A 12,753-nucleotide genomic window follows, 5' to 3' on the forward strand; every position below is an offset into this window, starting at 1 on the left:
CCCTTCCTTTCTTCCTTTCTTCAAAACTATGACGAGTCCTGGGGTGGACTGCCCTAGGCACTAGGGGTCCAGCATGGATGAGGAGGACAAAGGTCCTCCCTTTTGGAGCTTACGGTGCTTGTGACTATGTCAGGTAACAGAGCTGGAAGGAACCCAGGGAGACTGGTAGCTCTGTGTGGACAGGCTGACAGTGGGACCGAAGGAAGGCAGGGAGGGGCCTTCTGCAAATTAGGGGGCAGCTCCACCAGAGGGAACAGCAGGTGCAAAGAGCTGGAGCCGAGATGGAGGCAGCCCATTGGTGTGTCTGGAGGTACCTGCTGTGGTTGGGCCTGGGGAGGGGGTAATAGGGGTGTGGTGGGCAAGCTCAGAGGAGGGGAGCTGGGAGTGGGGCTAATGGAGCATTTAAAGCAGGGAAACCATAGGAGATGATTCCATCATAGTAAAATGTACGTAACATAAAATTTACCGCATTAACCATTTCTAAGTGTACATTATGTGGGCATTAAGTGCATTCACCATGTTGTGCAACCATCACCACCATCCAAGTCTAAAACTTTTTTATCATCCCAAGCAGAGAATCTGTCCCCATTGAACACTAACTCCCCAGCCCTTGGCCCCACCAGCCTGCTCTCTGTCTCTGTGACTCCAGGGACCTCCTATGAGTGGGATCACACAGGATTTACTCTTCTATGTCTGCCTTATTCACTCAACATCATGTCCTCAATGTTTGCCTATGCTGTAGTGTGTCAGAATTTCCTTCCTGTTTAAGGCTGAATAATATTCCATTGCATACAAACCACATTTTGTTTGTTGATGACATAGGGTAGTTCCCACCTTTTGACTGCTGTGAACAGTGCTGCTATGAACGCTTGTGCACAAATTGAATTCCTTTGGGTGTGTAGCCAGGAGTGGAATTGCTAGATCACATCATAATTCTATGTGCAACCTTTTGAGGAATCATTGAACTATTTTTCACAGTGACTGCAGCACTGTGCATGCCCACCAATAAGGCACAGAGGTCAGGTTCTGATGAAAGCCCTCCTCTGAGTTACATCAGCAAGGGCTGGGGATCTCCCTTTCATGAGGCTCCACCCTCATGAACTGATCACCTCCCAAAGGCACCACCTCCCAATGCTATCACCTTTTCCAGTTAGTATTTCAACATATGGATTTGGTGGGATGAGCATATTCAAACCATAGCAAGCTCAAGCCATTTTTTGGTGAAATCATTATAATTTTCTACGTATAGAACCCTGTCATCTGTGACCAGTGCTGGTTTACTTCTTTTTCAATTCAGGAGCCTTTCATTTCTTTTTCTTGCCTTATTGCTCTGGCTAGAATTTCCAGTACTGTGGTTAGTGCAGCCATCATTGTCTTGTTCCTGGTCTTAGAGGAAAAGCCTTCATCTTTCATCATTGACTTTGATGTTAGCTGTGGGCTTTTCAAATATAGCCTTTATTATGTTGAGATAGTTTCCTTCTATTCCTAGTTTATCAAGTTTTTTTTTTATCATGAAAGGGTATTGAATTTTGGGAAATTCTTTTCTGTGTCAGTTGAGATGATCATGTCACCCACCCCTGCCATTCTACTAATGTGGCAATTCCTTGATTTTTGTATGTTGAATCATCCTTGCATTCCAGGAATAAACCACTTGGTCATAGTATATAATCCTTTAATATGCTTCTGTACTGTTTTGCAAGTGTTTTCTTGTGAATTTTTTTGCATCATGATATTTGTAATGGATACTGGTCTTTGTTGTCTTTTCTTATGGTGCCTTTGTCTAGTTTTGGAGGTCAGGGTAATGATGGTCTCTCACAGAATGAGTTAGTAATTGTTCTCTCTGTTATGTTGTTTTTTTGTAAGAGTTTGAGAAGTATTGATGTTAATTGTTCTTTAAATACTTGGAAGAATTCAACAGTGAAGCCTTCTGATTATGGGATTTTCTTTGTTGGGAGAGTCTTGATTATTGATTCAATCTCCTTACTATTTACAGGTCTATTTAGTTTGTCTATTTCTTCATGAATCAGTTTTGTTAAGTTGTGTTTCTGAGAATTTGTCCATTTCTTCTAAGTTATCCAATTCGATGGCATAAAATTTTTCATAATGTTCTTTTATAATCATATTTATTTCTGTAAAGTCAATAGCAATGTCCCATTAATTTCTGGTTTTAGTATCTTGAGTCCTTCTCTTTTTTTCTTAGTCTGTCTAACTTAAAGTTTGTTAATTATGCTGATCTTTCCAAAGAACCAACTTTTGGTTTTGTTGTTTTTCTCTTCTCTAATCTTTTTATTTCTTTTCCTTCTGTTAGCTTTAGGCTTATTTTCTTTTTGTTTTCTAGTTCCCTAAGGTGTAAGGTTAATGATTTGAGAGCTTCCTTCTTTTTTAATGTAGGCACTTATAGCTATAAATTTTCCTCATAGCACTCCCTTCCCTGTCTTTTAAATCCTATAGGAAATTTTAAAAGTGGACTTATAAAAATTACAATAATATTGACTTTTATATCTGTCCATGTATTTAGCTTGACAGAAGATCTTTATATTTTTCATTCATAAGTTTTGGTATGTTGTGCTTTTGCTGTCATTCATCTTTAAATATCTCCTAATGTCTTGTTTGACCTATTGGTTGTTTAAGAGTGTGTTGCTTAATTTTCCAAAGATTTGTGAATTTTACAGTTTTCCTTCTATTACTGACTTGCGGCTTCATTCCTTTGTGTTTGGAAAAAAATGCTTTGTATGATTTTAATCTTTTCAGATTCTTAGAACTTATTTTGGGTCATACCACCTAGTTGGTCGTGGATAATATTCCATGTGAATTTGAGAAAAATGTGTATTTTGCTGTTGTTAGGTGGAGTGTTCTGTACATGCATATTAGGTATAGTTGGTTTATAGTGTTGTTCGAGTCTTCTAGCTCTTTATTGATCTTCTGTCTGTACTTCTGTTCTACTATCCATATTGGCAGTGTGGTATTAAAGACTCCAACTATTATTGTGGAACCATTTATCTCTCAATTCCATCAGTGTTTGGTTCTTATGTTTTGGGGCTATGTTTTTTGGTGCATATATGTTTATAATTGCTGTATTTTCTTGTTGAATTGACTTTTGTCCATAAATACATCTTCATTATCTCTTGCAACCTCTCTAAATTTAAAGCCTACTTTGGGTTATGTAGCCACCTCAGCTCTCTTTTGGGCACTATTTGCATGGAATATATTTTTCAAAATTTTCACTTTCAAACCTACTAATGTCTTTAGTTCTAAAGTGAGTCTTTTTTTAAGCAGTTTGCCAATCTCTGACTTTTAATTGGCTGGTGTAAGTCCATTTCCATTTAAAGTAATTACTGATAAGGATGGACTTACCTCTGCCCTTTTACTGTTTATTTTCTGTGTAGCTTGTAGCCTTTTTGCTCCTTATTTTCTCCATTACTCTCTTTTTTTTGTGTTTGGTTGATATTTTTGTAGTAGGTATTTTGACTCCCTCCTCATTTCCTTTTGTTTATATTCTGTAGATATTCTCTTTGTGGTTAGCATGGGATTACATATAACACCTTAACGTTATGACAGTCTAATTTGAATTGATACCAAATTAACTTCAATTGCATAAACCCCTATAGAGCTCCATCCTCTCCTTATGTTATTGTAACAAATTTCATGTTTATACCATGGATGCCATAGACTTATAATTATTTTAATGCATCTGTCTTTTAAATCCTATAGGAAATTTTTTAATTGGACTTAAAAAATTACAATAATATTGAATTTTATATCTACCCATGTATTTAGCTTTACAGAAGATTTTTATTTCTTCATTCAGCCTTGATTTACTGTCTAGTGTCCTTCATTTTTCAACCTGAAGGACTTCTTCTAGTGCCTCTTATAGAGCAGGTCTTGTAGTGATGCACTCCTTCAGCTTTTGTTTACCTGGAAATGTCTTAATTTCTCCCTCATTTTTGAAAGATATTTTTACCAGATATATAGGATTCTTCGTTGACTGTTTTTCATCCAATGCCTGTCTGTCTTCCAAGATTTCTCATGGTAAGTCAGCTAGTAATCTTACTGGGGCTGACTTGTGAGGACTCACTTTTCTCTTGGTGCTTTCAAGACTCTGTCTTTCAACAGTTTGATTATAACATATGTCAGTGTCAGTCCTTTCAGTTCATCTTGCTTGGAGTTTATTGAGCGTCTTGGAAGTTTTCAGCCATTATTTTTTCAAATAATATTCCTGCCCATTCCTCTTCCCCACTGGGACGCCCATCATGCGTATGTTGGCTGGCTTGGTGGTGCCCCACAGGCTCCTTAGGCCCAGGCAGCTTTCTTCTTTTTTAATTTCTCCTCAAACCTGATTGTTTCAATTGTTCTGTGTTCAAAGTTGTTGAATTTTTCTTCTGCCTGCTCAAATATGCTGTTAAACCCTTATAGTGAAAATTTCACTTCTGTTGTTGTAGTCTTCAGCTCCAGAATTTTTGTTTGTTTGTTTGTTTTTGTAATTTCTCCTGATATCCTCATTTTGTACATGTGTCATTTTCCTGATTACATGTGGTTCTTTGTCTAGGTTTTCCTGTAGTTCTTTGAACATACTTAAAACAGTTGTTTTAAAGCCTTTGTCTCCTAACACTGATATCTGGACTTCCTTGGGGATAATTTCTGTCCATTTATTTTGTTCCTTTGAATGCACCATATTTTCTTACTTCTTTGTAAGCCTTGTGATTTCTTGTTGAAAAATGGGGATTTGACTATTATAATATGATAACTCTGAAAATTGGATCCTCCCCCTTCTCCAGTCTTTGCAGTTCTTTTTCTTTTCTTTTCTCTCCTATTCTTTTCTTGCCTTTTCTTTCTTTCTTCCCTCCCTTTCCTTTCTTTCATTGTTGTTGAAGGCCATAGTGTGCATTTGCTTTGAGACTTTTCCAAACAATTCTTAGAAAGATTATTCCTCGCCTTGTGTGATCACCAAAGTCTCTGTTCTTTCAGCTCCTACCCACCCAGTGTTGTGGTAGAGTCTCCTTGAATGTCAGGTGCTCCCCCTGTCTTTGTGACCTGCCTCTGTGCTGGGGTTCTCCTTCAACACGTAGGTAGACCTGCTCTGAATGGAGAGATCAGCTGAAGGTAAAATCAATGGCTTTCTAAGTTCCTGTGTACCTCAAAGTTCCTGCCCTCAATGTCCCCATTTCCCAAAGAGTACTACGTCAGCTTGCCCAGGCCTTTGATGCTCCAGAGTATGTCTCCACCTGTATCCCTTGCCCCAGGAGTCTGTGGGTCTGTAGTCATCTAACAGCTTTCGTGAGCAGTGCCATCTGAGTTCCAAGTTAAGTAAAACAGGTGAGCACCTGTGTCAGCCCTTCAGGTATCCACCAGACAGGTGAGAACAGATGCACACAGTAATTGCAAATATGGCATATTCTGCTCCTTCTGGGTTTGAGGGAGGAATGGGAACTGGGCCGCCAATTCAAGACCAAAATTGCCACTTCTCTGGGTGGTGGGGCGGGGAGGCAGTGCAAAGATGAGAAAAAATGCCACAAAACTTTCCTGTCATTTCAAATATGGCTCTTTCTTGATCGGACATTAGCTTGGTTGCTGTAAATCTTTAACTGTCTTCTAGAGCTCTGACAAAGTTGGTTAAGACAGCTTCTCCTCCCAGCCCCCCGCCCATGTCTCCTCCCCCACCGCACCCCCAGTCCACCATTTTGCTGATCAATTAAACTTTTGTAAAAGATTTATTCTGAAAATAGAAGTTCATGAGACTATGCTGATGTAAGTAAGTGAAAAATACACAGGAGAGGAGAACTCTTTCTACAGAGAATGCAGGCGAAGTCGGTGGAGGTATTAGATGGGTGCCTGTACTAGTGGGGACAGGCCAAGGGGGCATGGGACACTTACGGGGTCCCCAGGAATCTGCCACAAGACCTTTATTAGTTCCAAGGGGGAAATGGTTACTTCCAATGGGAAACCCGGCAGACACTCCCTGAGCCAAATGATGAAGCTGGTCATCCATTCCAACAATGGGTCCAATCAACATCCAGACACACTGAGGACGTAGCTTTACTGCACTGCTCCTGCTCACGTGTGCACCCCAAGCCAAGCAGAAGGAAACTGCAGACTAACCCATGTTTGAGGTGGTGCACAGCATAACCACCGGCACTCCTCAAAAGGTCACAGTCCAGAAACCCAGAGAAAGGCTAAGGACGGATCCCAGATTAAAGGGGACTAAAGGGACAGGGCTCATGTGACATGTCCTGGATCAAGTCCTGCTCCAGTAGAAATGAGCAGCTGTGAAAGACATGGTCAGGACAGCTGGGGGTTCAGACACCCGAGGACTGTGGGTCAAGGGAGATGTGACACTGCCACTCAACCCAGTATGACCCCCCATTTCTAGGAGACACACACCCACCTGTTTAGGGGTACAGGGGCATGCTGCTTAAACCCAAGTGGTTTAGAAGAGTATGCAGATACAGAGAGAGAGAGTGCACACGTGTGCAAGGGCACACACGTGTGCAAGGGCACAGTGAAGCAAGGGAGGAAACTGCAAACACAGGTCTGGGTAAAGGGCTCTTTGTACAATTTCTGCAACTTGTCCATAAATTTGAAATCACATCAAAACATAAGGTCCTCCAGAAAGCCCCACGCAGGCTGTGATTTGGAGGATGGGCTCGAGGGAGACCAGCAGGAACTATTGCCACAGCCGTAGCTAGACGTGGCCTTGGGCATGCTGGTGCGTCACGGAGAGAGGAAGGGGGAACTGGACGACAGCAGGGCAGGGCAGCCCCCCCATCTTCTGGCAGAGCCAGTGTGAGCGGGCAGGCGGCAGAGGCGGGAGGGGGCCTGAGGCTCCAGGGCCCGTGGTGTGGCAGGTCCTAAGGCAGGGGCAGGAAGTGCCCCTGCCTCCCCCTCCTCCCCAACTCCTCCTCCAGCCCTGGTGAGCCTCCTGAGAAGCAGTGCCCCCACATCGGGCCAGGGTCTTGGGAATTTCTCCGGGGGCTCACCCTGTGGGAAACGGATCCTACTTGGTGGGGGCAGGCGTGGCCCAGCGTGTGCAGGGTGAGTGTGGACAGAGGCAGGCCCCAGGCCTGCGTTTGCACAGGATTAAGGCAGCAGCAGCTGTGCCATCCTGGTGGCCACAGGGATTGCCAAATGTCGGTGGGCAAACAGGCCCTCCTTTACCTCCAGGAAACCAGTATGGACTCAGAACCCACAAGGTTGGCAGAGGGGTGTCTGGTGCCAAGGCTCAGTGGCCAGTCAGCCACACACAGGCCTGCCCTCTGCCCTCCCCACCGGCCCCCACCAGCCTCAGGGTCCCAGCAGGGACCAGAGACTGGGAGAGGGAGGCTGGACGCACACGGGCCATGCCAACCTCATCCCACCACGGGGCCGAGATGGGGGAGGCCAAGCAGTGCAGTGCAGCCCCCACGGGGCCCATCCTCCACGGGGCCATGGGCCCAGGTGTGGTGCCTGGCGGCCCTGCTCTGCCCTGTGCACCTCTTGGGGAGAGAGGCTGACAGGACTTCCCTCTCTCCAGCTGACCGAGGTGTTTGTGCTGTGTCCGCGCATCTGGGATGGCTGGTGCTCGGTGAGTGGCTGTTGGGTGAACAAAGAGAGAATGTGTCTGGGCCACTCCTGGGGGGCACGAGCCCCACCCCAGTGCCTGCGCCATGAAACCACAGCAGGGGTTAGAGCTGCCCCAGTGTCAGCAGTTGGTGAACTTGACCTCTCAACTGTGACCCAGCTCACTGGGCAGCATGGGCACGGGGTGTTGGCATGGGGCATGGTTCACAGGAAGGACCCCAGTCATCAGGAAAGGCCCTGAGGTGCGTGCACAGTGAGCCAGATTGTATGTGTATGAGGGGCGCAGAGCCAATCCCAAGGCTCAGGGGAGCTTGGCTGAGTCCCTGGAGCGGACTTCTGCCAAGCTAAGCTCCCCCACCGTATGACCAGGGTACTGGTGCTCCTGTGCCCCCTCTATGCCCACATCTGGGTATCGGGCCAGGGACTGCCTCATGGGTGCACCAATGTGCAGACACCTGAGTGATTGCATGCATTTCTCCAGAAATAGGGCTGCAAACCGCTCCCCCCAGGACTCAGTTTCCCCAATGCCCAGGGATGGAAGCTTGGACACCACCCAGGTACAGCTGTCTGTGGAGAGGTGGGGTCTTGGTGGAGCTGTAGGTGGCTTCACGGCTCAGCTCCAGGACCAGGGCATGCCCCACCCTGCTGCGGGTGAGCCCACCAGGGCAGCTCTCCCAGACATGGCTGCTTGTTGGTTTTCATAAAACACTCACCCGTCGTCGTGTGGAACTGTGGGAGCTCAGAAGCAATCAGCTAAGGACGGGGCATGGCTGCTGGTTGAGAGGAACTTGTCCAGGGTGGGGCCAGCGGGAAATTCAGACCCCATCCCAGACATGGAGCCCCTGGTTCCAGCTTCCTGCTGAGACTGGATTGGGCAGGAGCTGCCCAGCGGGGCTGGGGGCTGCAGGAAGGCGCCAGGTGTGCAGAAAGGTCAGAAGGCCCCCTGCCCGTGGGCTCAACTTGGGGCTCAGGAAACTGAGTCAGTGGATGTGAGGCCGAGGCCATGGCTCGTGCCTAGGGACAGCCTCCAGTCAGCGGGGGCCACCTGGCTGTGTACACAGCTGCAGTGTTCGGGGCTGGAGCCCCTTGTGGGAGCAGGAAGGGCTGGGGCCACCTTTCTGCATCACGTGTAGCCTAGATCCCACGCTCAGACGGGCCCTGAATTGGCCGGAGCCCTGGGGGTGTCCCACCTGCTCCATCATTGCATGGGGGTGGGGGCTTGGCACTCACAGGGCAAGAAGGTCCTGAGTTGGCCTGGGCACTTGTTGACCCTGGGGTGGGGACACAGAGCCCCCTGAGCTGCGCTGGGGGGCCCCGGAGCTGTCTGCCAGGAGTGGGGGGTTGGGGTCCTGCTGGGTCAGCTCTGGCTTACCCCAGGACCCTCGCTGGGGCCCTTCTGCCAGCCACACCCAGGCAGCCCCCTGAGCCCAGGGCGGGCGGGCATTGGGCAAGGCAGGGCCCTGGGCCCCTGGCCCGCACAGCCCCCCTGAGCTCATCTGACCCCCGCTCCCGTCAGCGTCGTGTGAGGCCGGCTTTGGCCTCCTGTGTTGGCCTGGCACTCTGGGCAGGTACCAGGCCCACCATCGGCCCACAGTCAGATCGAGAACCCGCCATGAACACAGTTTCCCGGGGAACCAGGACACACGGGCTTTATGATGGTAACTCTGATAATTCACCTTTATTCTAAACTTAAAGAAATAAAACCCTGGATGTGACCTGGGTGGATTTTATGAGCCGAAAGCATCTGTGTCAGACACTTGCAAACCCTCCCCTGGCCTCTCACCACCGTGGTCACGCGGCCGGAGACCCTCGTAAACGGAAACCTGCCGTTTATGTCACTAGAGCCCTCGGTGACTGCCTGCAGCTGGTATGGCTCTGACTTGCCCGTCCCCACGGCCCCCAGTGGCCTGCCCACCCACCCACCGGGCTGCCGGCAGCTCCCACCCTCCTTCAGCCACCCCACCCTTCCCCGACAGACTGGTTCTGTCCGTTCACCCCACCCCACGCCCCGCCTACAGGCCCACCTATCACCTTTACCTCTGACCCCTCTTTGCCCCTGCCAACCGCTCCAGGCCGGCCCCCAACTTCTTCCATTTCTTCTGTCTGTCATCACCCAGCAGCAGAGGCTGAGGGACAAAGTGCCCCGCAGCCTCTGCCCAGACCCCCAGGCCCCCACTCAGAGCTAAGGCCTGTGCTGGCCGACCCCGAGGACCCACGGAGCAGCCTGGCCATCTTTCCATCCCCCTCATTTTGGGCACGCCCCCGACCCCCAGCGCTGACCTCCCACCGTGCCAGGCCCCGATGTGCCGGGCTCCCTCCCGCCCTCAGACTCCAGCCGTGGATCCAGCCCTCACCCCACCCCTCCGCGGCCCTGCCCGCCACCGGTCCCCTTCCTGCTTCACCCCTGAGCACCAGCACGTCCTCGGCATCATCTGTGGCCCCCAGAGGATGGGGCTTCCGCAGGGCGCACGCAGCCAGGCCCCGGCAGCTCCCTCTCCCCCCCACCCCCCACTGCATGTCCTTGGTTTACCGAGGCCCCCACGGGGTGCACCTCCCAGCTCAGCTCCTGCCCGTGGTGTGTCAGGAAGCCCCCGGCTGCATGGCGGCTCCCTCTTTGCTTTTCTTTGTCACAGCTGCCCTGGGTATCTGAGGGCCTCTGACGTCCACACACACTCTTCAGCGAGGGAGCCAATTTCCTCTGAAGACACACCCGGGCTGCCCTCGGCTCCGGCCGCCCCGCGGGGCCCTTGGTCCCAGAGGGCGCTCTGGGGGCTACAGCTTCTGCAGCTTCTTGCCCACAGAGTGTATCCGGGTGTCCCACAGGGGCCAGCCCACCGCCAGCACAGTGTTAAGGGGCAGCAGTCATGTGTCTGGCATCCAGCAGGAGATGTGCCAGGGTGAGAGGCCAGCACCTACCCCAGTGCCCCTGTCCCTGACCCAAGCCCACAGATCCTCTCTCTGTCCCCCAAATCAGCCTTCTTGGGTCTCTGTTCCCAGAGCTTAGCTGGCCGCCTCTGGGCCAGGCAGGTGCCTCAGACCACTCGTCTCTCAGAAGTCAGCCTGCCTGCACCCAGGGCCCAGGTCTACGGCCAGAGTCAGAGCTGCGGCCCGCGTACCCAGGACCAGGCCGGCTGCGAGGACCCTGCTGACCAGCTCTGGCCTCAGACCAGGCAGCCTTCCGCAGCAGGCGGGAGGGAGTCTGCCGGGTTCCAAGGTCCCTGGTGGGGTGGGGTGCTAGAGGCAGAGGTCGGGGCAGCTTCAGCTGACCTGCCCACCATGGGCCTCCGGGTCTAGTGTCTGTCTCATTCCCCAGCTCTGGGGGCACCCAGTGCCCCTTTCTCTGGGCAGGAGCCCGACATGAGGGTAGGATGGCCCTTCCTTGTCAGGTGGGGGCAGGCCCATCACCCAAAGGGCTGCCCCACAAAGGCCAGGCTCCAGGGAGGGGCTCGAGCTGCCCAGGCTACCTGGCCCATGTGGCACGTCACCCTGGCGTCTGGGATGGGCAGGGGCCCAAGCCGTGGCCTGGAGGAGCCATCCCCCTGAGCAGAGCCCCGTGGTGCCCCAGTGGGCACACCCAGACTGTAGCCCTTTCCAGAAGCCACGACTTGCATAACCTGGCAGGGGCTGCGGTGCAGTCTGGGTGGGCAGGGACCCGCTCTCCGGTTACTTCCCTCTGCCTGGCTGCACGCTCCCTGGGGGATGGAGATTAGTCACTGTGACCCAAGGGGAAGAGGCTGCTCGCTGGACACCTGATCCCCTCCGGGGGCAATGACGCTGATTAGGGCGCAGCCTGTGGCTGCAGGGTCAGCCGGGCCCCAGAGGGCTGAGAACTTCCTGCTCCCTGGGAGGGTGTCCTGAGGGGGCAGCCGCACATGCCCTGCCCGCCTTCGCCACATCCATGCCCCTCACACTCAGGCAGCCTCCTGGGCCAGGGCCAAGGGAGCCAGGAGGGGCCAAGCTCTGAGGTCAGTTCCACTGCCCAAATGGCCAAGCAGATAGCTGGGTCAGGCAGTGGCTGGGGGACAGGACCAGGGGCCCCGGGCCCCCTGTGCCTCAGGAGGGTAGGAGGGGTGACACCGTGCAGGGGGGGTGCCCTTCCTGGGGCCTTGTGGCCTGAGCCCTGCAGTGCCCAGGGTGTGGCCTCGAGGGAGGCCAGTCTCCGAGGACCCAGTACTGCCAGCGAGAGGCACTGGGTCTGGCACGCTGCCACCTGCCGACACGGAGGCACTGTGGCCGAGGCCCGGAGGTGGAAGGTTGGTGCTGCTGGAGCCGCTCCCCCCACCCTGCCCCCCACCACCTCTCCTCCAGCCCCTGCCCCACCTCAGCCCCCAGCCCCCCGCTGGGCCCAGGTCTTGTAACTGAGGCAGTGGAGGCACCTAACTCCAGGGAAAACCGCCACCCAGACGAGGAGACACGAAGCCAGCTTCCAGTGTCCACCCTGTGGCCTCCAGCAGGCCTCCCTCTCTGGCCTCCTATTGCTGTCATCAATAGTGAGCATCTGCCCCCAGCCCCACATCCTGGGACCTCTGGCCCAAAATGACACTGGGTGCTTGGAGCCGTGGGAGCCCGGCAGGACTCTGAGCACAGGATGCCTCCGGGGTCCGGTACTGTCCAGCCTGCCAGCCCCCTGCCCCATCAGGCTCCAGCCCAGCCCACGTCCCAGCCCACAGCCAGCTCAGCTGGCTGGAGCCTGGCCTTCCATGCCCCCCACCACCCTCTGGCTTGTGCAGGACCCCCTCTCTGCCCTGGACTGGCCCTGGGTAGGCAGTGGCTCCATCCACACCAGGAGAGGGGTGTTCCCAGGCCTCACCTGCCGGCTCAGCCCAGCTCACCCTCCTGGTTCCACTGCAGAGCTGGGCCCTGAGGCCACCATGTCACAGGCGGACAGGGACACTGGCTTCCTGTCGGCCTGTGTGCACATGCACACGCTGAGCTCTAGCTTGCCGTCTGTGCCTGGCAAGTCAGGACACTGCAGGGGATGGAGCCCTGCGCAAGAAGCTCCCTCTGTGCCTGAGGTGGTCGGCTGGGTGGGTGATGGTGTCCCGGGCCAGGGCCATGAGGGGCTCCCCCACCAGCAGGCCCCTGGCTGCCCTCCCACAGCTGCCCAGGCCAAGCGTGTGAGCTCACTGGGGCCCGTCTGTCCCCAGCCCTGCTCCAGGTTTAACGCGCACATTTAAGAATCACGCAGAAGGCATGAGT

The sequence above is a fragment of the Manis pentadactyla genome, chromosome 9 (genome assembly GCF_030020395.1).
Source record: "Manis pentadactyla isolate mManPen7 chromosome 9, mManPen7.hap1, whole genome shotgun sequence".
Taxonomy (NCBI): Eukaryota; Metazoa; Chordata; class Mammalia; order Pholidota; family Manidae; genus Manis; species Manis pentadactyla.